General features: G+C 46.9%; 1 pseudogene; it reads right to left on the reverse strand.

Moving 5' to 3' along the window:
* Positions 1 to 3: 3 nt before the first annotated feature.
* Positions 4 to 14,079, reverse strand: part of LOC112839705 (L-gulonolactone oxidase pseudogene) — a 33,321-nt pseudogene continuing 19,245 nt past the window's right edge.

The raw sequence follows: 14,079 nt of genomic DNA on the forward strand, positions 1-14,079 counted from the left end.
GCTTCAGTAGAACACCTTCTCCAGATACGCATTCAGGAACATCCTGGTGGGGTCCAGCTTCTCTCGGATGGCACAGAACTTCGAAAAGGCTGGGTACATTTTCTCGAAGTCCTTCCAGGTGCAGTTGTGGGCCTTGGCCCAGTGGGGCCTGCCCCCGACCTGCTTCATGATGGTCTCGTAGGTCAGCCAGTAGTCCAGCCGGGGCACGTCCTTGCCATAGGGCCTGTACATGATGATGTTCATGTAGCAGCTGTCCCTCTGGAAGCAGGGGCTTAGCAGGATGTCATCCCCGCGGGTGAAGCGGACCTCCACGGGGTAGTGGGCCACCATCTTGGGGTGGGCCTCCCACATGGCCTTCAGTTCCAGCAAGGCCTCCTTGGTTTTCTCTCTGGGGACGGCCCAGTCCTGGACGTGCTGCTTGAAGCGGCACTCGTAGCTGAAGATCTTGTAGCTGAGGTTGCTGCTCTCCTTCTTCCTGGTGAACAGAAGCCAGAAGAAGCAGCGATTGATCCAGCCCACGAGGCCTGGCAGGAAGGACCTGATCTAGAGCAGGAACTCCAGTAAATAGAATCCAATGGCATAGTCCCAAAACCAGTTGGCAGAAGAGGAGGGGGGCTTGTTGGTGTGGTCCTGGTAGATGACGCTGACGTTCTCGCTGTGTGGGAACCACAGGAAGCGAAAATATTCCGATTTCTTCAGGTGGCTGTCCAGGTTGTTAAGAACCTCTTCCAAGGTTGAGGGGAAGGAGATCTCCTGCAAGTGGAACTGGGGCACACACTGCAGGGTGATGGTGAGGATCACTCCCAGGCAGCCCAGGTTCACCCGCGCCACCTGGAACACCTCTGTGTTGCTGGACTTGGAACACTCAAGAATGGTCCTGTCGGCCGTTAGCAGGGTCAGCGCCACCACCTGGGTGGCCCGGATGCCGTGTCTGATCCCTGTGTTGTGCGTTCCGGACCCGATAACACCCCCTGCAGTCACGTCTGACACAGTGCCCAGGTTGGACAAGGCCAGGCCGTGCTTGCCCAGCTGTGGGTGCAGGTCAGCCAGGAGGATGCCAGCCTCCACAGTCACCTGCTTCTTCTCTGTGTCCTCCTGGAGAACCCGGTTCATCTTGCCCATGTGGATCATGAAACCATCGGTGCAGGTGATGTCGGAGGGCGAGTGGCCACCACCCACCACCTTCACCCGCTTGTTCTGCTGCCTGGCCAGGGCCAGCACCTCTCTGACCTCCTCCAAGGATGTGGGCTGATAGTATATTTCTGGGCAACAGCCATAGGTACTAGCCCAGTTCTGGAACTTGACTCCTTTGTACCCATGGACCATGGCTCCAGTGGTGGGTCGGTGGCCTCGGCTGACTGTGGCTTCCTCTGGGAGCCGAGCACTGTGCGGCAGGGTGCAGAGGTGAAGTGGAGCAAGGGTCTGGAGCAGGCAGCACAGCGACCTCTGAGCTCATGGCTGGCTCCGTATCCACCGCACACCACGGGGCCTATCACGGCATTTCTAGTAGGAGCAAATTTATTCAATTTTATAGTTGACCCTAGAACAACACGGGTTTGAACTACAGGGGTCCACTTACACATAGATTTTTTTCAGTAAGTACAGTACAGTATACTATAAATGTATTTTCTTCCTTATTATTTTCTGAACATTGTCTTTTCTCTAGCTTACTTTATTGTAAGAATATAGTATATAATACACAGAACAGACAAAATTTGTGTTAATCGACTATTTATGTTATCAGTAAGGCTCCTGGTGATTAGTAGCTAAGGTTTTAGGGAGTCGAAAGTTTCAAGTGCATGGGTGACTGTGTAGAGAGGGAGGGAGGGGTGTCAGTGCCCCTACACCCTGCACTGTTCAAGCATCAACTATATATTCATTCATCCACCCAAAAGATCTTTTTGAGCAATTACTGCATGCCAGGAATGATTTTAGGTGCTGAGGATAGATTGTAAATAACATGAATCCATACTGTCATGATGCTTACATTCTAATGGAGGGAAGAGAGACAATTAAGGAAAAAAAGGAAAACAAAAGATCATTTTATTATGATCTGAAGAACTGAAGCGTAGGCCACTTTAGTTTAGGAGGTCAGAGCCAACTGCTCTGGGAAGGGGCATTTGAACTGACACATGCAAAGAGCCTCAGGAGCCAAGGCCATATAATAGGAAGAAAACCCACCAAAGAGAATGCAACTATTTAAATGGGTTGTCCACTGACATGAAGAGCTAGAAAATGGAAAACTCTGGAATGATTTGACACAAGGAACAGACATGGAGGTTGCACATTATAAACATATATCTGATGGTAGAGGAAAGCATGGGTTGAGAAGACAAAGAGGGATAGAGAGATAATTAACAATCCAGAAGGAGCTGAGGAGAGCCTGAAGAAGAGCATTGGCCTTAGGAATGGAGGGGAGGAGGAGAACAGGAAGGATACTTGGGGATGGACTAGGGATTGGTAATGGATGGGCTGTGAGTGGGCGACTCCTGGGTGCAACAGTTCCCACTAAAACAGCAAGTGCTCTCAGGTGAGCAGTTTGAGTCTGTTGGGTCTGAGATGCCCATGGAACACACAGGAAAGATGTCTAGTCAGTAAGAGGAAACAGGTCTGCAGATGGTGGGAAATAGTTGGGTTGGAGCTAAAAATCCAGCCATCATCAATACACAGATATGAGAGGAAGCATGAGCAGGAGAGTTGAGGATCCAGACTCAAAGTGTTTCCAGAGGTGAACGCTGAGAGGATTGGACAAGGGAGACTGCAGCAGATGGAAAGTAAGATAACCTGCCCTCCGACCAGATGTTGATTCCAGCCTAACTTCTTTCAGGCAAGGACATCAAAACTCTCAACACCTTAAATGGAGAGTTACTCCCTAACAGAAATAAAGTTCTTAGAGAAAATGAAAGATAGCTCTGCGTGTACGCGCACCAACGCGCGCGAGCGCGCACACACGCACACACACACACACACTTAACTTTCCAGGGCTGGAAGTTTTTTCCTCCTTTAAAAAATAAGATGGAGAGAGGTAGTAGTTTAAAAAAAAATACTTCTGTTTCTCAAATTTATCTAAGAATTAAAATGCATTTCAATCAAATTCTTACAACTTGAGTAGGCTTTTTAAAATATAAATATAAACGCATAGATACAGATAAATTAACAGACCATAGCCCTTAGATTCTGACCAACACTCTATTTCTGCCCCCCCGCTTCACCCCTCCTCCCCCAACTTATGTTTTCCTCCTACTGCTAGTAATAATACTCAAGTTAAAGACAAGAAATGTCCCAATTAACAAAACCTCTGGGAATAAAGCGATTTTGTAAAAGAATCGTCCATGTTTTGAAGCCAGCCATGCACCTTTGTAAATCAGGGGGATCGGTGTTAATACGGATCATGCAGGGACATAACAACACTTTTGAGCCTGGGCCCCTACATCACAGTTGCTAGAGGCTAAAAAACAACCGTGCAAATGCAAGCAAACCAACCAACCTCCTCACATATTTTCCACTTGTTTGCAATGAGTTAGAGGTAAATAGTACTGACCCTACCCCAAATTCTGAAGTCAGTGAGGTTTGTCTAGATGGCCCCCTGCTTCCCTTGTCTGTCCTCTCTTCTTCCCCAATCCAGACGCCCACGTTGTGCCCTCCTGACCTCCTGCTCCTCTTCTCTAGGTGGAGGAAGGGCTGTCGCCTCCACCTGTGCTCACTGATTGGCTTATGGCACTTGTGTGAATGTGTCCAAGTCAAAGCGTTACCTCAGGAATTTGCTTTACCCATCATTTACTTACTTACTACCCTCTTATTTATTGGGGGCTGGGGGTGGGGTGGGGAAGGGTGCCAGAGATAAAGTAAACAGGTGGAAGAGTGCGTCAGGACTCAATGCACCTAGGCTGTGCCCTCCGGCCTGTGCAGGGTGTCTCCCTATTTCTCCCATAGTGCCCTGCACTCCCGGTAGCCAGCACTAGCTGTAAAGTATAGCCAGCACTATTCTTTCCTAACGGCCTGTCTAGCTCCTATCAGACTAAGCTCCTTGAGGGCTGAGTCTGTATCTGTCTTATTTTTGGATTCCCAGGCACAAAATAAGCACTCAGTAAATGTTCACTGAATGAATAGATGAATTAACTGAAGTTGGGTTGTCAGAGTTAGAGTGTTGTCCTTTTAAGTGACTGAAAAAGATGGAAAGATTGTTTAAAAACAAGACTGTTCTTTATCTCCCAAGACCATGAGATGGCCTTTGTTCCCTAGTTGGTGCTAGAAGCTGTGACCTAAACAAAAAGTACTAGAGGCAGAAAAACAAATTCTGTCATCCCCTGCTTCTCCTAGGTCCAATATGCTAGCGCCGGACCCTCACTTTGGATTCTCCTGTGTCCTAAGACTCCCAGATGCACCTTTTATGTTGCTTGGTGTTCTTGATGTTTCATCTATCATATCATTCGGACAAACTTTTGGGGTATACTAAGTTCCAGGCACAGCGCTATGCATCGAGGATTTGACAGTGAACAAACCCAGCCTAGTCCTTGTGTTCACCAGTCTTGCAATTTGGTTGAGTTACTACTTAATGAACTGTCTCAGCGAAAGACTCCTTCACCATCCACCCTTCACCTATCTATCCAACCAATACCCCGTGTTTCTTATTTATAAATTTCTGAGAACAACAATACAGTAAATGAAGGCTTACTGTAGTTTGGGTTGTTTTGGAACAGAAATATTAAAGCTAAAGAGAATTGTGCTGCAATCTCTCAATCTGCTCTCCAGATGGGCTCTACGTCCTTCCTCCCCAACCCTGTGCCCTGGGAGGGGGACCTGTACAGAATACAGCAATTACCCTCTGACGTCCGGTCAGTTGGATTCAGCCAATGCGGGGCATCCACACAGGTGAGAATGTGGACAGTAGCTATGAGACTCCATGAGAGCACAGAGCTCTCTCCAAGTTCCAATGTTTGCTGTGTCACCTGTCCTAAGGGTGTTACCATCAGCCTACAGATGGTAACAGCTTCTGGACTCTCACTAGCTCATGGATACTGCACCATCCCTTGTGGGTTTCCTTCCACCTGTCCACACTTGTGTAGGACAAGGCTTCATCTGTTTCCTGAAGGGACTCTGATATAAAACCCTTCTCTTTCAACCTCCAGACATGGAATTATAAATTCCTGAAGAACAAGACCTACTTTTAATCCATGGCCTTTAGGGCAATTTGGAGCCACAATGTGATGGCACTTCTATCAGCATACACAGACTGATTTTTTAAAACATATCCTATGGGTTGGACGAAATTATGCCAAGATGAAGGTCAGGCCTGAGATGCCAACTAAAACAAGCATACAAGAAACCAAGTGACAGATGCTTGGTATTTCAAATTCCAAGAAGTCATAGCCAGGGGAATCAAGTTCAAACTTGGCTGTAAGGCTGACATCTACCTATTCTAGTTCTTTCTCCAAGTCATACCCCTAAACAGGCCAAAGTGCCATTTCTCAGTGATCTCCCACCCATTTTGTTCACAAACCTACCTCTGTCCAGATTATCTACCCCCACCCTGGTTTCTGTGTGTCCAATCCCTTTCCATCCTCTAAGGCCTAGCACAAATGGCTTCTCCATCAATGTTCAAGCTTTCCATGATTATCCCAATCAGGAAATAACTTGTTTCTCTCAAAATACTCGGAGCATTCTGTTTGTGCTCACTCATATTACTTACCACCACTTATGTTAGAGTTATTTACATTCAGGTGTTTTTCTCACTCCTAAGCCCTGAAGAATCCTGACGGCAGGACAGTATCTTATATGTCTTTGTTGCCCCTAAAGGACCTATTGCAGAGCTTCAAAACCTGAACTTTCTAACTAAATATTTGTTGACTAACTAAATACATGAATGAATTAACAATCAAGATTATTTTCACTTGGGATGGCAATAGAATTTCTTCTGTGTCTCAGCAGACCAAACTGTATTTTACTTTTTCATCCAGAAATAGCAAATTCATAAAAGCAAATGGCACTATATTTGAGGAGAAATATTTTCAGATTGTTTCCATATGTGTTTCTATATATACCAGTTTATGCAATATTTTAAATCATATTCAATACCATGTGGCCATGTATCTTCTAGAAGCTCATAATGATGATTTAGGTCACAGCTTCAAACAATAACAATAAAGTTCTTAAAGGAGGTTTGTTCATTTATCCCTCAGTTCTGCTCATTCTCTAGATGTTTCCTTTCTAGGCCTGGCTCCAAGGTCACTTTCTGTCTGTGACCTTCTCTGACTTCCCCGGGCAAAACTGCTCTGCCTGAGTTTCTATTGCCCTTTGTACGGACCTTTGTTGTGGCTTTCATCCCACTGCTCTGTGTTACTTATGTGCCCATGTCCCAGTGAGAGCAGGAGCTCAAAAGCAGGGACCTCACCTTGTTCACCTACCTCTGTCTTCCCAACACCTAGAATAGCACCTGGCACAGAGTGAGCCCTGAGTAAATGTGGTCTAAATTGAGTTGGCGTAATGTCAACTGTGCACTTTGGCACCCAAAAACCCAGCCCATGCTTTCTTTGGTTTAAAATCTGTGACAATAATGAATTGCCGGAGATGTAAGAGAACACACACACACACACACACACACACACGCACGCACATGCACACCTGCTCTTTGGAAGCGGTATCCAGATTTCTTATCTATACCCAACTATTGAACCTTATCCCCATTTAGATAGCATGGATCACTTCCACATTAACTCCTTTTGTTTGCAGCTCTAGGTTAACACCTGAGCACCCATTCAGAAACATGTCCTCTTCTAGCTAAACTATAGACAGGGTCATGTTTCAAGTCAGGGAAAGCAGGAGGAAAGACATCTAGAACAGACTAAACATTTAGCTTAGTCCTTTGCATACATTACCACTTTGAATCTTCACAGTACCTCAGGGGCAGCACTATTCCATTAGCCTCAGGTTGTAGTAGACATCTCTCAGGGTCAGTGGAACCATTCATCTTAGACATGCTACCACTAGAGAGTCTCCGGTGGAGTAAATATCAGGATGGGAATAAGGGTCAGGTTCACCTCTAACATCACCTCATCACCACTGGTTCACGAATTCACTGCCTTGCAGACACACTGACCTTTCTATTACCTGAAACCCACCCACCCCCAGATCTTTTCCAGATTGGCTGTTTGTACATGCTGCTCCCTCTGCTGTACTGGTGACCCCACCCCACCCCACTCTCTTTACCTGGCTAGTTCCTACCAATCCTCCAGCCTCGTGGTTCTCAAAGTGTGGCCTCCAAACCAGCAATCTCAGCATCACCCAGGAATTTATTAGAAATGCAGTCTTGGACTCACCTCAGACCTACTGAATCAGAAACTCTGGTGGGGGTTACCCAGAAATCTGTTTTTTTTTTTTTAAACAAATTCCAGGTCATTCTGATGCACATTAAAATTTGAGAAGCACTAAAAGTAAATAAAATCTTAAAAAAAAAAAAAGGGCACCTGGGTGGCTCAGTCATTAAGCATCTGCCTTTAGCTTAGGTCATGATCCCAGGGTCCTGGGATCGAGCCCCACATCGGGCTCCCTGCTCAGCAGGAAGCCTGCTTCTCCCTCTCCCACTCCCCCTGCTTGTGTTCCCTCTCTCACTGTGTCTCTCTCTGTCAAAAAATAAATAAAATCTTTAAAAAATAAAAAATAAAAAAAATTTTGAGAAGCACTGTTCTAGGCTTTATCTGTCAATTCCTCAGAAAGAACTATCTTGACCCCAGCTCCCCAATCTGTATCATATCCCCGTTGTTACTCTCTCATATAATTATTCATTTATCACAAACTGCAAATTATGCAACTGTTGGTGGATTTGAAAAATCTACCTTCCTCAGGGCACCTGGGTGGCTCAGTCAGTTAAGTGACCAACTCTTGGTTTTGGCTCAGGTCATAATCTCAAGGTTTTGAGATCAAGCCCCTTGTTGGGCTCTGTGCTCTGCAGGGCATCTGCTTGAGAGTCTCCTTCTCTCCCTTTGGCCTTCCCCTCCCCCCTCTCTCTAATCAATAAATCTTTTTTTAAAAAATCTACCTTCCTCACCAGACTCTGAGTTCTGTGAAGGCAAGGACCATGTATACTCAAAGCTTTACACCATGCCTGTCACAGAGTAGGTACTCAATGCTTATTGGTCAGTTTTTCCTAGCCAACCTGGTGTGAGACCCCAAAGTATTTTTTGAGTTCACCATGTGAACTTTTGCCTCCAGTCATAAAAGGCATAGCATGAAAAATAACCAAGTCTCATTTATTCGCCATCTAGAGTAAAGACCACTTATGACTCCCTGTCTCTCAGACTTCCTTCCCTGTCCATTGTCAAGATCCCTCTTGACAAGTGTGTCACTCAATGCTTTTCCTAGCTGAGACTTCACCTTACACAAGAACACCCAGAGGATTGTGGGTAGCTGGCAGGTGGGGGCCATGATGGGGGATGGGGGTCAGGAAAAGGGGCTATGGTCTTGTCCTGGGTAAAGTGTGCTAGGGACCCTATAGCATACTTCAATGTTCCCTTCCTGAATCCCAAGACAAAATCAGGTTCACTTGAACCTTCAAGGCAGACTTAAGGCAGAGACAATCCGGGCAGAGGCAGCCCCACCTGACCCAACTCTACCTTGGGCAGCATGGCAAGGATCAGGCTGGCCATGTTTCTGTGTTCCTCAGCTCTGCTCTTCCAACACTTGTTCACTAAGACAATTCTTCTCTCCACACTGTGTTGACTGAGTTGAGAGGCTCACTTGTCTCTTCACCCCAATCTTAATCAGCACGATCATATCTGTTCAGTCAGCATATGGATTCTCAACCTTTGCATCTGTCACAAAGCAAACTCAGAGAAGTGGACCCACCTGGCTGGGCTAAGACTTAAAAGCAGGCCTTCTGAGGGGTTCTCTGATCTCCAGTCCAAGGAGGGAGTCCCTACTCTGTGTTCAATGTGGTAGACATGCTTTGTTTTCCTAATCTCATTTAACCCCCACATTAACTCTATGTGACAGGCTCAGTATCTCCTTTTTACAGATGTGGGAACTGAGGCCTAGAAAACTTAAGTACCCTCCCAAGATCACAGAGCTACTAAGGAAGCATTTGCATCCTGGACTACCTGGCAACAACTTTCAAGCACTTGTCCCAAGCAACCCACTGAGCCTTGGGAAAGGGACTTCTAAGTGACACCAGCCTCCCGGTATAAAACCTAGAGCATGTCCAGTTATACCCTGAGCCTGTGGAGCCCACTTAGTGTGAATGTACCACCAAACTTGTATTTCCTGCAGCCTGGTGTTACTGCTGTCCTTTTTTGGCTGAGGAAAATGGCCCGCGTCTAATTCACACCTCCTTTGCCCTTGGACCTCCCCTCCAGCCCAGCACCTGGTATAATCACCCATGGGAAGGGGAAGCATGTGAGACCAGGTGATAAAACAGACACAGGCTTTCAGCACTGGTATAAGGTGGGCTCTGTTGCAAATGGAATTGTGAAGGCCTGGCCCCAGCTGGGGCACATGAAGACAGCACCTTCTTCCTCAAGCAACTCTCACACCGCTAGGCCAGTTCAGGGTGAGATACCACGGCAGCTTGGAAGGTGTCCCACACTGTATTTCTACACAACAGCTTACTCTGCCAGCTCTACCCAAACTGACTGAGAAAACTGACACAGAGGCGGAAAGCAAAACCAAGTCAAGCATAGGAACTGCAGGAAAGTCAATAAAACACAGATCTGATTTTGTTGGTGCTATGGGAAACTCTTGTTTCAAAAACAAGACAAATAAGACATCCAGAGTAAATGTAGTAAAGCCCTGCTAACACCCATTTCTAAATATCTTGGAAGATTTCAGGTGACAGGACCTGGCACTGGGCCACCTCTCAAGGCGTGGCTGTCCTAATGCTTCTCGGTTTTCAAATCCTTGGACTTTGTTGGTTTACGAACTCAGAAGGCCTGAGGCCTCTCTTATCACACCTTTGCATCAGAATCCTGAATAGCAAACATCTTCTGAACTGAGTACAAGGAAGTTGAGATTACTCTGGGGTCAGAGGCTGAAAAACAGGGTTGAAAAGCTGGCAGCAGGAGGCCCTCCTGAAAGAGACAGGTTTGCGGGACCCAGGCGGAGCTTTCGTTTCAGGACAGTAGAGACACTGTGTCTGGACGGGAGGCCCCGGCAGGTCATGGAGGGAGGCCATTGGCAGGGCTGAGGCCCCTAGTCCGCAGCAGAGCAAGGAAGCAGAGTAAAGCTTGCTCTGTCCACTCGCTGGACACCCATCCATTCTCTCCTCCATCCTAGGCACACCCCCAGAGGCTGCTCCTCCGTGTGGAGACATTACTTGCTTTTGCCACAGCATCCTCTACTCACTTCTGCCATTCCTTCCAGATCTAGCTCTGCTCCTGAACCTGCTCTGCCTGAGGGGCAGAAGGACTGGGCCTCACCAGGGCCTGAGGGCTGGGGTGGTCGCTGCACAAGCAGTTCTGGCTCAGAGAGCTAGAACCACGCTCTTGGTGCCAGAGCCCAGTTTCATGCCCAGACAGCAGCCAGGGCTCTGAGCCAAGGCTGCCTCGCGGCTCCATTGCTTCCTGGCCTCCCGCCAGCGCCCATGCCAGGAAGGAACAGCCTGTCACCCGAGGGGAGTGGGCCACTGGGCACCTTGCGCTCTGACTTCTCGGGCAGCCTTGCCCGGTAGGAGCATGATGCCTTTTGCCCAATTTGATGGTCAGTACAGAGGTTCAACGGAGGGGCAGGCGGGTGGTGAGATACAAATAGACACCGAATTCTGCAGGATCCCAAGCTTTGAATTCGAAATGTTGTTTTCCAGGCTCAGGCACAAAATCATTTGTCATCACTCGGGTCCTAACAGGGAAAAAATACAATGGAAAATTAGATCCCGTGTCACAATGTCATGGGTATAAATAAAATGAAAGGCAAGCTTGACGTCAGTAATGAAGATTCTCACATTCCACTTCACTTCCTCATCATCAAATATGTAGCTCAATTTACCCCCTCGGGTGGTGGAAACTGGTTAGTGTAAACAGGTGGGGGCTCTGACGTTGTGGGGACTGTGTTTCTTTCTCCCTCAAAATCCCCCAGGAGCCCTGGGCAAACAGTCCCAAGGGTGGGCCTCACTCTGTTGGGTGTCCCCTGGGTATGCAGCAACATTCTTAGCGGATGTCACAAATCTTTCCCCTCATCCCCTCTGCTTCCCCAGTCTATATTCTTGCACTCAAACTTCCCTTCTTGGGGGCAGCCAGCTTGTCCCTTTCCACCAGACTTACTGAGATTAGTTGAAGGGACATTTCTCTACCTGGAGAAAAGAAAGGAGAACAAAGGAGGACAGAGCTGGGTGCTCCTTTGCACGGGAACAGGGCCGGTCTAGATGGTGGCTTCAGCCTGGAGAATATGGACTCATATTGATTCATATTTTGAACACACTCTGGAATATGATGCTCTAAAGGAACCCCACGGTAAATAATTTTGTAGCACAAAATTACTCCCCCCCACCCCACCGCCAAGTCGTACCTTCACAAATCTAGCTATTCCTCTATTAGGTTTGTCTCAGAGTGTCAAGCATCCCTGTACCCCAAAGCCAAAAATAGACATGGTCTGGTACACAATCTAACACACCTTTATCATCAAAAGTCACATAACTTCAAAGCATGCTGAGGAATGCTGACAAGCAGTGCCACTTACGAGAAAACCAGTAGCCATTCATACAAGACAGGGATTAGTGTCTGCCATTATCTGGTTTTATGTCCTCTCAAGCGGTATCACTGGGCCTGGGATAGTTGTAGAGTCTCTGCCCAATTCACACGCTGCCAGGCAAACCCTCAGATGTTAACTCATTGTTCTGAAATCACTACATTCAACAAGGATTTGTGGACTCTCCTCTGTGCTGGTGACTGTTCTGGAGCTGGGCACAGTGCTATATGAGTATGACCCAGCTCCGGACATCCCCGCTCTGATCTGTGAAGGGTGGGACCAGCAGCGGCACAGTATAGGGTCCTTGGTTTCTAGCAGATCCGTTTAAAACACAGTTCTGGATCTTCCTGGCTGTGCAACTGCCCACCTCAGAGGTCCTCAAGCACTGTGTGAGGTAAGGGATGGAAGGTGCTGCACGTGGTGCCTGGGTCCTGGTGAGTCCTCAGCAGCGTCGGCTCCCTTCTCCCAACTCTCCTGTTTGCCAGCATTGAATCTGCTGCCCGGAAAGAAAATATGAAACAAGAAAGAAAATTACTGTTGCATATATGCACAAGGTAGTACTCATTTCCTCATTCTAGCCTGCACACACATGAGCACGTGCACGAGAGCGTGTGCACACACACACACACACACACACACACACACTTTAACCTGGCTTTTGATAGGTGTGATTATTCTAAGCCACAGATTACAATGATATTTTTAGAACTAGATTTCTACTCTGCTGCCACTCAAGAAGTAGATTGGACTGATAATGGACTGAAATGGCATGTGGTCATTTTCCTCTCCATGTGTCCTCAGCAGGGCAGAATTTGGTAGCACCTAGGCCTCAGGCACTTATTTTGTGTGTCATTATGGCTGCTGAGGACAGCTCTGTGGCCTGAATTCTGGGAGACCTATTTTATAAGACATGTTCCTGAGACCACTGAAGGTTTTTTCCCTTTACCATAAGTATCTCGTGAGGAAATGTTCTTCAGACTTTGTGCCGGAACTGGCCCAGGGCAGAACTGTGAAGGGCAAGGAGTTAGTTTCTTCCATTATCCTTCTGGCTTTCTCTCACCAACTTAAGCATCCAGTGTCCAAATACCATACCTGGCTTCTAGAAACTTCTATGATAGTCTCTGTCCGTTTTGACACTACGCAAGCTCCCCTCTTCCTTCTATCTCAAAACTTAGCCTTCCTATAAACCTTCCATCCCAGACCTGCTATCTCCTAGATGGATATGGGTTAACCATGAGGTGGATGAAAATTCTGTGCCAGCAGGTAATGGTTCTGGAGTTTTTTTGTTTTACTTTTTGTTATTGTGATGTTAAAGGAGACAAGTTGTTTGTTGCACACCCATTTTAGGGCTTTCCTCTGTCACGGTAGGGATAAAGTAGGAGGCAAGAGCCTTGTATTCTCCTTGGAGTTTGGATCTTCCTCTAACATACTGAGTGTTTTATTCTCCTTTAGACCCAATGTCCAAAACCAGCTTATACTGGACTCATGAGAGCTGAGTGCCAAAATTTCAGGAATTTAGCCAGATGGATGTTGAAACACTGCCATTGTTAAAAATTAAATTATATAGGCATACAATTAAAGAAATTATATTAAAAATAAAGACAATAAATACTTAAATATCATCACTTCCTAATTATTTCATTATGCCTATTCTTATCTATGCACTTGAAGTTATTTATGTCTCCTGGATCTCTGTGTGGGGATACTGCATATGGGGTGTTACCGCTCATTTCCTCCCAACTCCATGTTCCATGATGTCACACTGGTAGCTGGAACTCAGCCATGGTGGTAGTATTGACACCTGAGAATTCAGCAAACACTGCAGATCAGTGCTTCATTTATTGCCTCTTTCCCTGCCAAACTAGTTGTTAAGCACTCATCAGCATTCCACTATTTTGCCCCACACTGGGCTCAGGAGCCAGGCCTGTAGTCGTCTAGGAGTGCTAACATCCAACTTCATGGATGTGGGGAGACATCTTCAGAATCTCCCCAAAGCTCTGCCTGTGCCTTCCCAAAGCCATTTTCCCTAGATAGCTTCTGACACTCTCAAGTCACTCTTGCTATGTCCCCACTGCCACCACAGAGACACATGTGCCCCCCACCACAGGCACTCTCCCTTTTCTGTCTGTCTGTCTGTCTCTCTCATAGTCAACACAATCTGCTTGGGTGTGAATTCTGTTAACTCCAACACAATTCTAGGGAATTTGAGATTCTGCAGCCTGGGGCTTGGGCGTTCTGAAGTATGAAAGGGAAGCAGCAACAAATGGAATATTTTGGATATAAGGTTACTGTGCTGGGACACCTGGGTGGCTCAGTCAGTTAAGCATCTCCCTTCGGCTCAGGTCATGATCCCAGGGTCCTTGGATTGAGCCCCACATTGGGCTCCCTGCTGAGCAGGGAGCCTGCTTC

Source organism: Callorhinus ursinus, unplaced genomic scaffold, assembly GCF_003265705.2.
Source record: "Callorhinus ursinus isolate GAN/ISIS: 27379988/994484 unplaced genomic scaffold, GSC_fseal_2.0 scaffold23, whole genome shotgun sequence".
Classification (NCBI taxonomy): Eukaryota; Metazoa; Chordata; class Mammalia; order Carnivora; family Otariidae; genus Callorhinus; species Callorhinus ursinus.